The 18,355-nt window shown below is 38.3% G+C and overlaps 1 protein-coding gene across 2 annotated transcripts in view; it reads left to right on the top strand.

Moving 5' to 3' along the window:
* Nucleotides 1-18,355, top strand: part of GABRB1 (gamma-aminobutyric acid type A receptor subunit beta1) — a 185,130-nt gene that overhangs the window by 44,746 nt on the left and 122,029 nt on the right. The window contains exon 3 of one of the 2 annotated variants that reach the window (XR_009246337.1): nucleotides 14,587-14,769. The exons of the other annotated variant lie outside the window; for it this stretch is intronic. The gene's annotated coding sequence lies outside the window, so the exon portion shown is untranslated. Of the gene's footprint in view, nucleotides 1-14,586; nucleotides 14,770-18,355 lie in introns of those variants that run through there. 2 annotated transcript variants of the gene reach the window in all.

Raw genomic sequence — 18,355 nt, 5'->3', positions numbered from 1 at the left:
TCTATGAACTTTATATCAGCATAAAAATTGCTGTCTCGGACTGAGAGAGAATAACTGGGAGAAGAGAAAGAAGATGCTGAAGGCGGAACCATGCGCTCAAAGAGTAGATGGAACGAGAATTATTCCAATTTGGTAAAAATTACTGGAGTTTTAGTAGTCAAACTTAGAAGCTGCTTAGCTTCAATTTAGAAGCTGCAATGGGCAGGTACCCCTCTCACATGCGGATGTTACTTCATTTGGATCTGTTCTCGGGAATGGGATGGTTGGGTAATAGAGTAGCGTTATTTTCAGTTGTCTGAAGAATCTCCATTCTGACTTCCATAGTGATGGTACCAGTTTACATTCCCATCAAAATGAATTAGGGTTCCTTTATCCCGGCATCATTGCAAGTTCAATCTATCTTACACAGTGACCGTTAGCTAAGGAATGTCAGCGGCCACTAGAAGCTGGAAAATACAGGGACACAGATTCCATCCTAGAACTTTGAGAAAGAACATAACACCTGATTATCATCCTATAAGACCCAGCTTAATGTTTCTACCTCCCAGATATGTAAAATATGTTTATATATTTTAATCCACTAAATTTTGGGAATTTGTCACAGAATTAATACAAAATAAATGCAGATGTAAGTGAATATTCCAAGAAAGAACCCTGAAATCTTATTTTCCAAGTTTTTGAATGGGCAGGGAAAGGAGGATGATGTGAAAGCATTGGAATGTTGAGTCTTTTCTGAATTGTAGTGATTAAAACTATGAGCTTCGGATTTAGGTGGTGCTAGATATTAATTGCAACTTGCCCAGGCTTTTAGACAAAACAAGTTAAGTTTCCTTTTTCTAGCTAAGTCAGTTCATCTGTAAAACCAAAGTTCAAATCCCTACTTCGTGTGAGCAGTGTTTGAATTGACTGAGAAAGCTGTAAATTTTATTTCTCACACTCTTGACTCATGGAAGGTGTTATTTGACTCATGCCTTTTCTTTATTCATTGGCAAATGTATTGGGGTCATTTTAAGTTGCAGGCACTCTGACACTTTAAGGGGGAAAGTAATGCTGAAAAGAGTTAAAAAAAAATAAATCTGCCTTTGTGGAATTTATATGCTATTAGGTTTGTGTCTTCACCAAGACAATAAAGTGAATACATTCTGCATTATGGGATGGGAACCAGTTTTCAGGGTGAATAGTGAGGGAACACTGTCAGCAGGCAGAAGCGTGCTTGTTTGCAGATGGCAGTGACTACTAAGGAAAAGAAGATGATGCAACAAAAAGAATAGAGTAGTATCCTTCCTTTCGGGTTAGAGAAATTACAGTTCACTATGCAGGCTCAGGAGCTGGTCTCAAATAGACGCATTCTAGAGTCCATCTGCACTTAAGGTACAAGGTGAAATGTATGAGATTGCTCTTGGGAAACTGTGGTTTTGGAGTATGTGCAAGTTCTTTTCTGATGGCTTCTTTTCCCTATGTGAACAGGTAAAATAAGTCATCAGCTTAAATTCAGAATTGGAAGGCAATGTGTACTATGAGTAAATAAGATAGAAGAAAGAAGTAAACATCCGGGAGAGGAATAAATAAGGATACTAGAGAGGGGTTGTCAGCTAACTTAATCATGCTCATTTTGTGATCATAAATGTAGAGAACAACTGATCAATATGCTTGTCATTTTCCTCCTTTATATCTGAGTGCATGGATGGATATATGAAGGGAGACACATTAGCTAAAGTCATTCAAAGAGGGAAACTGGTATGAATGAGAGACTTAAGCTTGGTGTGGTAGGAACTAAGAACATGCCTGAAGCTACAACACAGTGAATATGTGAGAGAACCAACATATTGTTGGTCCTGGTGTGTTCAAAGACCATTGAAACACAAGTCCTGGGTTGTGCATACTCAAACACTGGAGGAAGCACGTGAGGAAAGGTATCTTGGCATTTGAAATGCACTTACTGGCAATCACAACGTCAAGAGTCTGAAGCTGGCAGTCAGTGAAGGTGGTACTGGATGACTAGCTCATTAAAGGGAATGTCCAGTTTCAGGAAGGATGACCTATATGCACAGGGAAAAGAAGTGTGGAGTCTGATTAGGAAAGGCCTCCCAATATAGTTATTGTTTCTGTGTTTGTTAAAAACATTGTATAGGAAGTTGACCAACTTCTCTTTAGCATTTTCCATTTAACAATTGCTTCCTCTCAAAAGCATAAGACAATTTTACATACATATTAATTCAAACATGAAAATGACTGTTGGATAAAAACCATGAACAAAATCCATGTCACTCTTAAATGCAATATTTTTTTCTAGATGTTTGGATACTAAGGGCTTTGTCCATTGCCAGAAAATAGGTATTTCTTCCATAAATATGTAATGCCTTATTAAAATAGGAATACATGACACCTAACATCACATGTTTAGCTGATAATCACTTAATATTAATCATATCTTCAGAGCATGAGCTCTAGGACATTAAGCTCACTCAGTTGCACAGTATATTATACATATGTAATTCTGTTACATTCATGACAGACAGAATGGTTAATAATTACCCAGGTAGCATAACCATTAGTAAGTTTTATAACTTAAAAGATCACAAAAAATAGGCGTTTTGTTTCAGCAAACACAGTTCACTAACACTTAATTGGAGAAAAAATTTACCTTTAGCAAATTTGATGGCCATGTAGTTGTTCAAAAATATGTTAAATGCATATTTGACCTAAAGCATATATATCATTTTAACTTCATTACATCATTACATCCCAGACCATGAAAGGTAAGGGAGATGACCTATTACGCTCTATTATATATGAATGCACTGTACCCGGAAAACTACACAGATTTTAAACAAAGTGTTAAAAACCAAGGAGAGGGCCCAACGGCGTGGCCTAGCGGCTAAGGTCCTCGCCTTGAGAGCCCCGGGATCCCATATGGGCGCCGGTTCTAATCCCAGTAGCTCCACTTCCCATCCAGCTCTCTGCTTGTGGCCTGGGAAAGCAGTTGAGGACGGCCCAAACCTTTGGGACCCTGCACCCGTGTGGGAGACCTGGAAGAGGTTCCTGGTTCCTGGCATCGGATCGGTGCAGCACTGGCCCGTTGCGGCTCACTTGGGGAGTGAAAACATCGGACGGAAGATCTTCCTCTCTGTCTCTCCTTCTCTTTGTATATCCAGCTTTCCAATAATAATAATAATTAAAAAATTAAAAAAAAACAAGGAGAAATTATATCTGAAACAAACTATAGCTATCATTTATCTGTAAAAAACAATAAAGCTTCCAGAAACACCTCAAAACAAACAAATAACCAACCAAACAAGCAAAAAATCTAGAATAGATAGAGAACAACAAGGAAAGCTTAGAATCAGACAGGAAATAGTCAGCGTGGATTGACTTATACCTCACTAGGTGGGACACAAAGATTAGTCACTCCTCACTGTGGTGTTGAGGATTTCTGTGCACATCCCTCCTAAAACTGTTCTGCACCTCAACTGTTGACATATGCCTTGTTAAAGTTATAAGCCAGTTTAGACTACCCGAAAAACTGCCAGGTTCAGCCAAATCATGCTTCAATGCTATAAAATGCTAAATATTATAATGAAAATAGACACAAGACAGTTGAATAGTACCCTATAGCCATTTTAAGATGTATAGAAGCCAGTTCTGTATATAAACAAAAATTGAACTGTCAATGAAGTAGTCGCAGGATGTGGTTAAGAACTTGCATTTTTTTTCAACATATTGGTTACTCAATCCCATGTCAATTAATTCCATAACATTATAAATTGTTACTGATGTTATGTTGTGGCTTTTAATTGATTGGGATGACACTCTACTGGCTCTACCTTCAGACCAGAGATGGTCTCCCCAACAAGCCGTTGAACTTATCTGGACAATAAGATGCTGGAGTTTATGCTTGGTAAATGCTTGCAGTGAAAGAATCTCAACTGAATTTGAACTGTGGTTATGCAACAAGGTGGAGGAATCCACCATGAGGGAAGGGTTTGGGGAGGGGTGGGGGGAATCCCAGTACCTATAAAACTGTGTCACATAATGCAATGGAATTAATTAAAAAAAAAATAAAGCTAAGTCTTTCATTGAGCCACTCCCTCCTATTACATAGCTAAGTTTTATGATATTAGTTCCCTAGATTCACTGGCTCTCTAAATTGAAAAATTGGCACTTATTCTTTTAGAACTAGCAAAAGGAACTTGTTCTTTTCCATTTTCTAGAATTACAAGGAAAATTACATGAAACATGCTCCTCCTGTATTTAGTTCTTGGAAAAGTGCAATGTGGAAATACCAGTGCTCTTATGCAGGTGACTCCAGCACTTTTGGAACTATTTCATTTCTTAGGATGTGTGCTGGGTAGACATGTATTATATTATCTCACTTAAGAGTGTACATATTTATTTTAGATATACTTCAATATATAATATGGTTAATAAATTTAAGAAGCATAAGAAATCATACAAGAGATCAAAGAACCAAAAATAGCCTATGTGTTTGTCTTCAGAAGTACATAAGAGAGCCCCTCTTCCTTGTTATGATCTTTCAGATTAGCAAGATGAAGCATATGCTGCTTCACCCCTGCTTAGATTAATGGCATGAAAAGTATCCCCAAGTGGTTGCAATGGCCGGAGCTGAGCCAACCCAAATCCAGGAGCCAGGAGCTTCCTCCAGGTCTCCCACGTGGGTGCAGGGTCCCAAGGTTTGGGCCGTTCTCTACTGGTTTCCCAGGGTACAATGAAAACAAATTAATCTAAAAAAAAAGTATCCCTTAAAAGTATCCCTTAAAAAATGGACAATGATCCTCCCAACCAAAAAGGGACCCTAAAGTTTGAGATACCTTCCATCCAGTGGGAAAACTCAAAATGCATTTTTGGTTTTTACAAGTATACAAAGTTTTATTAATCAACCGTTTCCTACGGAGACGGGAGGTACAGAAAGGCATCCTGAAAACAGAGCAAATGAAAGAAAAGCAAGCATAAAAATCCACATCTGCCTCAGAGGCCTCCACCTTTGCATAGACAAAAGTAATCTGTGCAACCTTCTCAACCAGTGTACAACACCTCTTTCTTCGCCATGGAAAAGCTCTATTTTACACTATCCAAACAAGTCCCAGTGTTTTGTAGAACTGGTTCCTTTGACCTGACTACCCTTTTCAAACCAGAGAAGCAGATGCTGACTTCCTGGTTATGCGTCTGCCCATGGGACTTGGAAAAGCTCATAAAGGTTATTATGCCCCAATGTGAGCAGTCCAACAATAGCTGCCATGCGCATTACCCTCTAAAGTGACACAATAATGTTGATTTGTGACATGATGCGCAAGACTCATAGCAGAAAGGAAATGAAGCCCTCTCCTGCCCTCACCTCTCATGTGGACAACCTTGTGTGCAAGCTTTGTGAAAAATGCCCAACCTGTAGCCATTGGAGCCACATATTCACCCATTTACTTGTCTGCAGATCGTAGAAATTAAGAAAATAAGCCATCCCCAAATAAGCCATTTCCTATCCTAAGTAGGAAAAAAATGTTTTCTCTCCCTCTCTTCCTGAGAATATTCAATAATTGTAAAAATCCTGGCCTTTTTTTACCTGGGAATTCAATCTGCGTACCTTGACTTTGGAATGAATATCTCAAGGCTTTGTGACACTTCACATTCATTGGTCACATGCCATAAAGTGTCATTACCTAAATGTGACACCAGGAAGTAAGGTGTAATTTCTGTTATTTCAGTCAGCAAATTAGTTTTGCACTTCCAAATCTACTTCCCTAGTGAGTACTCAGATATATCATACAAACAATAAGTTGGGTAGCAAAAGGATGAATGAGATGTCTTAGAGAAGAGAGACATACAGATGTTGGGAATACCTGTTTTTATTGATATGTCCTTCGCTCTTTGCCTTGAGTAACTGTTCTAACACAGATGTGCCCTGGTTACTGGTGGTAGCCCTCATGTGCACCATAAGAATGGCACACAGCATATTTTACTATATGGTCTCATGGGCATAACAGCAGATTGTAATGCATGTTGATTTTTCTCATCCAGTTGAGAAATCTCAACTGCCCCCTCTAAGCGTGGGTGGAGGCAAAACCTCCCTGGCAGGCAGGACAAATATATACTCAAAGCATTACTCTTGGAACAACTCTCATGCTGTTCTAAGCCTTTTCAAATTGTTCCTTCTGGGGTTGGAAAAATGAAATCAATGACCTCAGAGGACCTTAGATACATCTAAAAATAAAAACCAAAGCAGCTGGGATCAAACCAGCTCAGTAATTTTTCGACATGTTTCATTCTTTCTCTGAAGCCATGGCCATGGAAGACAAAAGGTGAGAAAATGAAATTTTAATTTGACTTTGACACTTAAAGGAGTGAATGCATTTGAATTTAATATGAAAATAACTACAATCATCTTTTTGATGTGGCTGCATTAACTGAAACAGCTTACATGATCACTGATCTCACAGTTCAGGCCTGGGTACACAAATGATCTGGGGTTTTTACTCACCCATAATTGGCTGCACATTGTGACTTTTCTGTCCAGGTCAGAAGATTAAAACTAGAAGTACAGGTGGAGAATATGATGACAAACAGTACTCATTTTGCACAATTGTTTTAGCATTTGCGCACCTATACAGTGCTTGGACTTCAAGTAAAAGGTCAGATGCTTAGAAATTAGGCTTGGATGGTTTGACTCTGTTCAGAAGGAACTCTGAAAGGCCACATAATTACTTTCATTTTCTCCCATGAGAAGTCATCAAGCACACCCATCAAGAAAATTGTATAATCAAACACAGCTCCCTGGCGCATGTTCAGCTGTAATCTCTCGAGAAATAAGCAGTCTAACACAAGAGCTGAGGCATATGACTACCATGCAGATTTCAAGGGCACATTTCCCTCACTCACTGTTTGGCATGCGTCGAGATATACATGTGACCGTGCACTTAGGGACACAGTCAATCTCATAAATTTTCTGGTTATAAACTCCCAGATGTAATAGACTTTACTTTTGATTTCAAGCCTTAGCTTCTGAATACTCCAGAGACAGGTAAGGCAAATTGCACTAATAGAAGCTTTTTTCTATGAGAATATTTTCATAGAATAAAGCACTAGATTACTACAAAATGGGGTAGGGAGAATGTGGTAACAAAGACAAAAAATTGTCTATTTCCCAATTTTACAGGAAATAATTAGGCTCAGATGAACTTTATGTCAGATGTCAAGATTTGGTCCATAGCATTATTTTAAATATGTTAACTTATAAACATTAAAGGATATCTTTGTTGATATCTAAGTATTCATTTTTCCTTAATTTTGCTTAATCTCATGTGCAAACACTTGACATATCTTGGTTTTGCTTTAAATTTTAAAAGCAATCGACATTTATGTGAATGTGTGTTTTGAAACTTCTTTCTGAACTTCTATGAAAATGACCTGTAGGTAAGGTTCTGGAACTCTTATTCTTTAGTTTTGGTTATTACATTCCCTGATTAAAACTTCCATCCAGAAGAGAGGTTTTATTTTTTCCTTTGTTAATTATCCCCACCCCACTTTTCTCTGAGTTTATGTAGTTATTGAGAATGGAAACAGAAATGATGGGAAGAAAAATGTGTTCCACATAGTGGTAAGCAAAATTTAAGAAAAAAATTTTAAATATATTTTCAGAATATCTGTGCCATTACCAATTTTTCCAGACCCACTGATCCATTTTTCCTTGCTCAATTTATCATTTGAATACTTAGAAAGATTATCAGAGTATATTTCCATAGTTGGCTAAAACCTTATAGGCTTACCTACAAAAGAACCATGGAGAATCTCTTAATAAATACTTTAGAGTTGAGCTGTAGGATCATAGGATTGAAAAATAATACTAAATGTCTTAAAATCATAAGTTGACCTTAAAGCTCTGGAGTTTCATTTTGAAAAGATGGGACTTATTCATCTTTCGATCCAGACCCACTGGTGGAAAAGCATAGTTAAGAAAGATGGATTAGTTAACAAGGTATGGATGAGACAGCTAAGGTCAAAAGGTTTGGTGCTAGGTTTGTGCTCATTGTTGGTTTTAACCCTGTTGTGGTCTATAAATAATCCTAGTGAAGAATGCCAAGAGTAGAAATGGATTTCTCTACGTAGGAGCTGGATGGCACTTTGTCTTTGCAAACATACAGTGATCTCACATACCACTTTCCAACATATTTTGAAAGAGGTGGTCCAAGGACACTGTCCAAGGACAATGACCAATAAAATATCTAAAGATGTATTTATTGGATCTTTATTTTAAATATGATGAAGGTAATGTAATATTAAAATTATTATTGCTTTACTATTATGCATAGCATTGTAGGTTTCATTATTTATTTTAATTGTTGCAACACTAAAGATTTAGTTTTGAAATTTTTGAAATGTATGTTAGATGAACAAATTTCATGTATTGCCTATACACAGATTTAAAAGCTAGTATTTTATTATCCATCCCATTTTATTGAAGAGCTCGGGGCATGAGAACAACTTAAGGAAAGTCACAGAACAAGTAAGATTTCATTACAAGGAAGTGACCCCTACAATGTCAATCATACAGAACCAAAAATAAACACAGGACCAAATAGTCCTCAATTCTGTGTCATGAAAGCATGGATTTTTATCTTATTGAATTGTTACTTCTATATTTGCATTTCCAGGCTACACCAGGAGAATATCTTTTTTTGAATTTAAAATCTTGTGCGGAAGCCCGGAGAGCATTGAGTCATTGTGACACTGGGTTGTGTGAAATGATTTTCTGTCTTCCTGGAAATGTGTATTACTTTGAGATGAACTTAAACTTGACTCCTCACAAGGGAAAGAAGGGCCAGCTTTTTACAAACAGATGCTGAGAATTAATTAGTTTGTACAATGATCTCTACAGGTCATTTAACCTGTAGGTACATAGCACAACTGATGTAAGTATTACATAAGTCAGCTCATTTTTCACCATAGTCATTCCATTAACTTAATGCTAATATAACATTATATTTTATTTTAACTTCTATGTTTCTTTTCTTTGAAATGCCAACTTCTGATAATTGCTTACTTATTAGCATGTGCATCCTGATTAGGTAACCAGAAAATAACATCAAGATAGTGGTGGTTGCAAAGCTAGTCCCTACTTTTATTTTTTTTTAAGATTTATTTTATTTTTATCGGAAAGTCAGGTACACAAACAGGAGGAGAACCCGAGAGGAAGATTTTCCGTCAATTGATTCACTCCCCAAGTGGCCATAATACCTGGAGCTGCATGTATCCGAAGCCAGGAGCCAGGAGCCTCTTCTGGGTCTCCCACATGGGTACAGGATCACAAGATTTGGGCCGTCCTCAACTGCTTTCCCAAGACCACAATCAGGAAGCTGAATGGGAAGTGTAGCCACCAGGATAAGAACCAGTGCCCATCTGGGATCCCAGCACATGCAAGCCAAGGACTTTAGCCTCTAAGCTACCATGCCAGGCAACCTACTATTTATTTTGCCATAATGTTCTTCACGTTGAACCAGCTAGAAAAGTAAATTAGTTACAAGTGTTGTCTGTTGAAACTGATTTTCAGAAAAACATCATATAATTGTCGCTTTCACAATTCCTGTACCTTTACCTTTTTGGCTCTGTATACAAGTAACAATTAGGCAGCCAGAAATCAACTTTTGTTCTATAAAATATATTTCATGTATTGAAAGTAAAAAGAACTGTGCTGATGTTTTCCTCAAATGATGTTGACTATACAATATAATTTAAACTATTATGAAAGTAATCATGGAAGCAAATCATGCTCACTGATTTAGAGGTGACTTCTCTAATAACTAGTTATTCAACTACATTTTTTCAGGTTCTTGTTCTGTATCATACCTCTGCAGTATGACATGGAAATCCAATTAAGTGCAACCTTATGGTATCCTAGAGAAAAATTATAGTTACATGTTTAATCTAGGGGTAGCATCCACTCTTACAAAATAGACTAAAAATAAGATGTAATCAGTAGGTGGTATTCCAGCTTATTATTTCTTCCTTGAACTTAAGAAGTTTGCTTAACTCCTCCTCTGCTAAACATATACATTTAAGTACAGGTTAACAATAACAAAGGTGTATTGTTTTAAATTATATGCCAATGCTCATAGAACCATTATTCACAATAGTCAAATGGTTGAAACAGCCTGGTGATCATCAAAAGATTAATGGAGGGGCAGCCATTGAGGTGCAAAGTGCAGCACATTAAGCTGTCACTTGGAATTGACTACATCCCGTATCAGAGATTACCTGTTGTGAGGCCCACCTCTGCCAATGTATTCATTTGAAAGGCAATGTGACACAGAGAGGGGCACACACATGCACAGAGTGGAGAAAGAGAGATCCTAACCACTGAATCAATCTTAAAGTGGCCACAAGAGCTGTTTGGGCTAGGCCAACGGCAAGATCCAACAAGTTCATCCTGGTCTCAGGACGGAAGACAGGCGCCAATGTAAAAGGACCATCTTCTGCAGTCTTCAACTCCCGGGGACTCTAGAGAGAGGTTGGATTGGAAGGGTAGGGCATAGGAATTAAACCAGAACCCCCATATGTAACTCTGACATGTCAAAGTGGCAGCTTAAAAATGCTGCCTCTATAACTTGGTTTCAGATCCAGTTTGGGAGGCGACAAGTAATTTGTCAAGTGCTTGAATCCATACCAACCACACACGAAGCATTAATGAATTCGTGTCTCCTATCTTCAGCTCGACTCAGCCCCTGCTATTGCGGACATCTATGGAGTGAACCATAGTAAGCTTTCTGTCTCTGTCACTCTACCTTTAAGACACTAAAAATTAGTATGCGAAAATTTTGAAAAGAATAGTAGATAAATAGTGTGTGGAGTATAAAAAAAAGGTATCAGCCCTAAAGAGAAAAAGGCTCTAATAGGAATATGGATGAATCTTGAAAAGAAAATACCAGGGAAAAATAAACAGATAATGAATATTAGATAATATGAAATATGAAATGTATGGATTGGGAAATTAATAGAAAAAGAAAGTAGATTAGGAATTACCAGAGGCTGAGAGGAGGGTGGAATGGAAAGTGAATTCTTGATTAGATGTAATGTTTCTGTTTAGTATACTAATGTTACATCTTTAAATATAATAGAAATTGAAACTATTTTATCTCAAAAATTAAAGAACCAAAACAAGGAACGAGAATGAGAGAAATGAAAGAGGGAGCAAGAGTGAAAAGGACCATTTCATTCTTGCAGTTGTATTACGGGGGCCCAGTGCAGTGGCGCAATAGCTAAATCCTCACTTTGCAAATGCCAGGATCACATATGGGTCCCAGTTTGTGTCCTGTCTGGTTCACTTCCCATCCAGCTCCCTGCTTGTGGCCTGGGAAAGCAGTTGAGGACAGCCCAAAACCTTGTGACCCTGCACCTGCATGGGAGACCTGGAAGAAGCTCCTGGCTCCTGACTTCTGATCAGCTCGGCTCCGGCCGTTGTGACCACTAGGGAAGTGAGCCAGTGGATGGAAGACCTTTCCTTCCATCTCTTCTCCCTATAAATCTGCCTTTCCAATCAAAATAAAAATAAATAAATCCTAAAAAAGACTGCAAATGACTATTTCTATGATATATATATATAGCCATAGTTTTACAAAAAATCACAATATACCAAAAACCTTCGAATAATATGCCTTATTTTTTCTTACATTTTTAAGATTTGTATTAACTTGAAGAGACTAGAATTCATGTAATTCCTCAATACAATCTTAAAAATATAATTATATGTCCTTCCTCCTTCACCCTTCCTTCCTTCCTTGCTTTTTAAAAATAAATGTATTTGTTTTTTTAATGCACTAAATGCATTTAGGGGGGGAACACAGGCTAAACAGGTAGTTAATTCCATAGTGCTTTATAAAATAAATACCGATGGTTCAGTGTAAAAAAATGCACTAAAAAAAGCTAGCTTTTCTCACTTTTGCCAGCCTTTCCCTTCTGCTAGTCGATCATCACTTCAATTCACAGAGGCGCCCTCTGTGTCTTCACCTTCCCAGTATTAATTATTGGATTACATTTCTACTGTTCCATTTATCTGTACCTGAAATGCCCTTGGGTGCTTTATAATCTCACACCATCAGCTCTTTTTTTTCACCAAAGAAAAGAAATTCCAGAGACATTCAATCTGACTTTACAGCTCACCAGTTTGTTCTCAAATTTGATCCTACATCCCGAATTCTTCCAGAACTCACTGATGTTTCCAACAAAACCTTATCCCCTGAAACTCCCATTTGTCATATTATTTGTCAACTGTGTAGATATAATGCTCTCATGCTGTACATTACTTGTACAAATTGGAATATATTTGTGAGTCTCTCCTAGTAGACTATAAACCTCTCTATGGCCATTTACATTCTTATTTCAATCGCAATGCCTGTCTTATTTTCACAAACATGCATAAAAGAATTTTGCTAATGAATTGGTGATACTGAAAAAAAAACCTCAATACATTAACTCAATCAATTACTGGCTTTAAAGAGGGCACTACTTTGTCTACCTTTACCTATACATACCATGTCATGATAAATGTAAATAACAGAAAGCTAAACCTTTAAATATTACTAAGGGACTATACCATTGTTGCAACACAGGGAAAAACAGGGCATGAGGAAGGGAGGAGGAGGAGGAGAAGGGAGGAACCCTCATACCTACAAAACTATCATGGAGAATAACAAATATACTTAGATGATAAAAAAAGATGGGGGCATGCCAGTGGGAAAGTGTCCATCTTGTTCCTAGCAAGGCACTCAGTGGCTAGTCCTCAATCATGTGAGTAGAGATGGCTTTCCCATACTCTTGGAATCTTGGTAATACTCCTTTCCCACTACTTGCACACCACTTTCCAAACATTTCTGTTACTTAATATGAATAAGGCACGATCCTTACTAAAAAGCATAATTTGCTGCTAGTGTCCTGAAAGAACTGTAACTTTGCTCAGTGTTTTTAGTTTTTTTAGCTCTAAACACCTCTGAGTCTTCCTTACTCGGTTGAACTGTTGTTCTGTTGCTATGCTGTTTAATATGCATTAGGAAGATAGGAATGCCAGATTTAGAAAACCTATTAATGACAGAATCACTTGACTCTTCTAAGATATAGTATGTATTAAATAATATGTGCCCCAGATTTTTGACCCAACAGATTCCAACAGAAAAAATGTATGTAAGTTATTTAATCTTATAGCTTATATACTCACTAAAACCCCGAGCTGAAATGCTCACGGAGCCTGTAACGGCATATGAATGAACTGTAGCTGGATGTATTCATAGAATGATAAATTAACCACTTTAAACTTAGACAGCAGAAGGGAAGTCTCTCAGGAATCTACAGCTTTTCGATTTTATATGAGCATTTGTGTTTGATTCTGATGTCTGGCTGTTCCATTTAAGGAAACTGTTTTTACAGCCTGGCATTTCCCCTGTATTATTTGTACTTGAAAGACTTGAATAGAGCTACTGAACGCTATTAAAAACTATTAGTTTCAAAGGCCATGTATAACAAATGACAGGTAACTTACTGCATATGGAAAAGCTAAAGGTGTTCTCAAGCACAGAATACAAAAGCAATGCCCGCCATCAGCATTTGTGTTCAATATGGTGCTCTACGTTGTCTTCATTGTAATTTAGGCAAAATAAAGGGCATCCACGTATACAGGATTAAGTGGTCACTGTTCACCTATTTGGAAAATCCCAAAGACTCCATAAAATAAAATGTTAGTCCTAACGTACAAATTCAGGCAAGTTGCATGGTAAAGTCAACATGCAAATATCAACAGTACTGGGCCCTTACTATTGGAATGCTGCATCCCGTGTAAGAGTGCCTGCATTTTTCCAGTCTGGCATCCTGCAAATGTATGGCCTGAGAAATAGCAGGAATTTGTTAAAGTAGTTGGGTCCTGTTGCCTGAATGGGAGGCCTAGACTGAGTGATTGCCTTTTGCAATTATCCCGGCCCAACCCTGGCTAGTGTTGGCATTGGGAAGGGAGCCAATGAATCGAAGAACTCTGTGTATTCCTCTTTCTCTGTCAATTTACTTTTGAAGTCAACAAGTGATTTTTTTTAAAGATTTATTTATTTTTATTGGAGGCAGATATACAGATAGGAGGACAGACAGAAAGCAAGTTATTCCGCCTGATGATTCACTCCCCAAGTGGCCACAATGGCTGGAGCTGAGCCAATCCAAAGCCAGGAGCCAGGAGCCAGGAGCTTCTTCCAAGTCTCCCACATGGTTGCACCCCATTTCTCTTACAGTCTTACTCACAATCTGGCATTCTCCCAAGAAATTTTTTTCCATAATTAGGAGGCATATTTTCAGTTCTGTGTTTAGTTGATTAATGGTTGTGCATTTACCTCCCCATTTATTATTTTTATACTTATGAATATTAAGAGAACAGACTTCATAATTCTCACAGACACAATTTTAAGACAGCCATGCTGTTTATTAGACTTGAGTAACTCAACCATTCTCCATAAATCCAGTGTGTATCATGGTGGTTAGTGCAAACATAGTGTCCGCTCTAACAATATGTTCATTTATAAAATTATTTGCCTACTTTTTTCAATTTGAAAGACCGAGAGACCGGGAGATCTCACATCTGGCAACATCCAAGGCTCTATCTGTCTTGCACATGTGTGGCAGAGACCCAACTAGCCACTTGATCCTTCAACAGTTGCCTTCCAAGTTGCACAATATCAAGAAGCCAGAATTGAAGGCAAAACCAGAATATAAACCTAGTTGCTTCAATATGAAATATTGACATGCCAAGCAATTTCCTTACTACTTGCCAAACCGATACCTCCAGTAACCTATTTGTTTTCTTTTTTAAGATTTATTCATTTTATTACAGCCAGATATACACAGAGGAGGAGAGACAGAGAGGAAGATCTTCCGTCCGATGATTCACTCCCCAAGTGAGCCGCAACAGGCCGATGCGCACCAATCCAAAGCCGGGAACCTGGAACCTCTTCCGGGTCTCCCACGCGGGTGCAGTGTCCCAATGCATTGGGCCGTCCTTGACTGCTTTCCCAGGCCACAAGCAAGGAGCTGGACGGAAAGTGGAGCTGCCGGGATTAGAACCAGCGCCCATATGGGATCCCGGGGCTTTCAAGGCGAGGACTTTAGCTGCTAGGCCATGCCGCCTGGCCCCAGTAACCTATTTGTATAAAGTTCGACTACACAGAAAATGTTAAAGGTTCAGTGCCAGAGAATGCAACAGTATTGGATATATTTTCCCATTTATTTGCTGCCTCTCTCTCACCTTCTCAACTTTCTTCTCTCTCTTCTTTTCTCTTTCTGTTTTCTCCCTGTTTATATATAGTCTAAATTTTATTTTTATAAGATTATTTTAATTGAAAATCAGAGTTACAGAAAAGAGAAGAAACACAGAGATCTGCCATCTGCTGGATCATTCTCCAATCATGGTGATGGCTAGAGTTGGGCTGGTCTGAAGCCAGGAGCCAGGAGCTTCTTCCAAGTCTCCCAAGTGGGTGCAAGGGCCCAAGGCTTTGGGCCATTTTCCACTGCTTTTCCAGGCCATAAGTAGGGAGCTGGATCAAAGGTGGAACAGCATTGTTGGGGGAATGAGTAGGGGCGGGGGAATAGGGAAGAGGTTTGGATGAGGGGAAGGAAATTTCAGAGCCAATGGAAGTAAATCATAAAATAATCAAATAAGGAAATTATTAAAAAAGAAATAAAGAAAAAGTGGAGCAGCCAAGACATGAACCAGCACCCATATGAGATGCTGCCCTGCAGGCAGAGGATTAAATTGCTGTACCACTGGACCAGCCTCAATGTTTTAAATTTTAAATTCCCAATTTGACTTTTTTGTTTCTATCTTGGAGATACCTAAAAATGTTTAAGTCAGGCTGCCAATTTTCATTGTTTCGTCAACGTTGTGGGAAGCTTTTGTGGGAATGTTTGTCAGCTGGTATCTTCTGGCTCTCATTTTTATTTTCTCCTTCTCTCTGCTTTTAATGATATATGTGAATGATTCTGTTCATTATAAAATGTCTTTTTTTGTGTGTTATAAAGTACTTTAGCTGAAGGTATTTTATTGAATTCTTTTGTACCTTTGGGGCAGTGTTGGTTTACCTTTTTGTATAATTCATTTCAATTTTGACAGAGACTTTAATTTTCATTGCCCCCTTTCTGCTTTTTCATCACCAAGCCTTCACAGTGGTCCATCACCTCCGAAATGGTGTCTGAATGAGATTCTGGTCTCTAGTCCTGGGGAGGGTCTTTTTTGAAAAAATTTATTTATTTTTATTGCAAAGTCACATATACAGACAGGAAGAGAGATAGAGGAAGATCTTCAGTCTGTTGATTCACTCCCCAAGTGACCACAATGGCTGGGGCTGAAATGATCCCAATCCAGGAGCCAAGAGCTTCTTCTGAGTCTCCCACATAGAAGCAGTATCCAAAGGCTTTGAGCCGCCCTGGACTGCTTTCTCAGGCCACAAGCAGGGAGCTGGACAGGAAGCGGGGCTGCCGGGATTAGAACCAGCACCAATATGGGATCCCTGCATGTACAAATCAAGGACTTTAGCCGCTACCACACTGGTCCCTGGGTGTTCAGTGCTTTTTGTTTGAATGCTTTGATCTATAAGGCATGGTCCTATCCTTGGTCTTTCTTACTTGTAGTGGGACTCCCTTGGTTTGGAATTGAATCTATGTGAGGTCAGTGTTATATTAAGCCTCCTTTGCTTTCTTTGCACTCTCTACCTCTTAGCTCCAGAGTTGTCTCCATAACTGGATCCAGCCTTGAGAATATTTCCTTACATACATGTAAATAATAGTTGTGATATTCTCTGCCTCTTGGTTGTGTGATTGGTGTGGATTTAGAATGATTTTGTTCTACTGTCCTATTTGTATTATTCATTAGAGAATGTGTGGAGACTCTTGGATTTAGATAGATATCCATCCAAATAACAAATGGAAATTTGAAACTCAATTCTATTATCAAAAAATAAACATCAATGATATGCAAAATTATGGCTATAAAACTGTTGAAATAGCATATCTTACATTAAATAAACTCACCATTTATCATTAAATTAAAAACCTGTCTCCTCAAATTGAGTTCACTTTAATGTCTAGTCACAATAACAACAGGATCCCCTAGATCCTATTGTTTCTAAAGCCATCTCCCCAAAATTTCTCCTTAATGTTAGAAAGTTGTTACAGACTTACAGAATTCCGCAAATATCTGCTTGTCATTCAGTCATAATTATAGCCCCATGTATTATCTAGGCATCTAATTGCATTACACAAATATTGTGTTTCTCTGGTTCTTTTACGGAAAACTATGCCAAGATGTCATGTGCCGTTCTATAGTACACAAACATATGGTTCTTCAAAAGCATTGCTACATCCTCCTTTGCCGTTCCAAACCAGCAAACAGGCTGGAGCCCATGCCGCACTCTTGCAGAAGGAGGTTGAGGTTGATGTATTCAAGATGAAATAGCAATCTAACAGAAATAACACAAGTCTCTCATGGTTATGGAGCTGCCTTATAATTCCAGACATGCTAAATCCAGCTTGTATTTTAAAATGGCAGAGTCAAGCACCTGTGATCTTTAAGCCATTGTTATTTCAGCTTTTCTCTCTGGCCAAATTTAATTCTTACTCATAAAAGGAACTGGACAAACATCACACATAAAGACAATTGTGCATTCACTGTATCTTTTAATTGTAACAAACTTACCTATGACTCCTCTCAGTATACTGCAACTCTCAATCATCTAAACATTCAACTGTCTATGTTTCTGGTATCTGATTATATTTCCTTCATTTTACTTCAGTTTAAGGACACCTGACCTATTGACTCTGAGTTGTAATTATGACTTTTCCAACTCTAATTATTTCTTAAAAGTTATTTTTGAGACAGAGGTGGGGGGGGAAGGTAAAGAGATTGACAAAGAGAGGGAGGAACTTGCGAGTGGTCTCATCTGCTGGTTTGCTCACTAAATTCTGGCAGTGATCCCTAGTGAGAATCAAAGTCAGGAGCCAGGAATATCTTGGAGGGTTCCCTTGTGGATGGTAAGAACCTGTCTTCCTGAAGCATTACCACTGCTCCACAGGATGTCAGCTGAAAGCCAGCTGGAACCAGGACATGGAGTTGGAACTCGAAACACATGCTGCAGTTATTCATGTCTTAAAGGTTAACACACTTCTTTTCAGCTCATGCATGTGTTTTGTGAGGTTGAGACCTGAGCACCTTATAACTTATATTTCTACTGAAAATAAAATATTTTTCGTTTGGTATTTTTATAACCAGTATTGGTGTCGATTTGTGTGAAGTCAGTCTGCATCCAACATTACTGGGTGTATTGATTGTAAA

This window comes from Ochotona princeps, chromosome 11 (assembly GCF_030435755.1).
Source record: "Ochotona princeps isolate mOchPri1 chromosome 11, mOchPri1.hap1, whole genome shotgun sequence".
Lineage (NCBI taxonomy): Eukaryota > Metazoa > Chordata > Mammalia > Lagomorpha > Ochotonidae > Ochotona > Ochotona princeps.
This window is presented reverse-complemented; position numbering and strand designations above follow the sequence as displayed.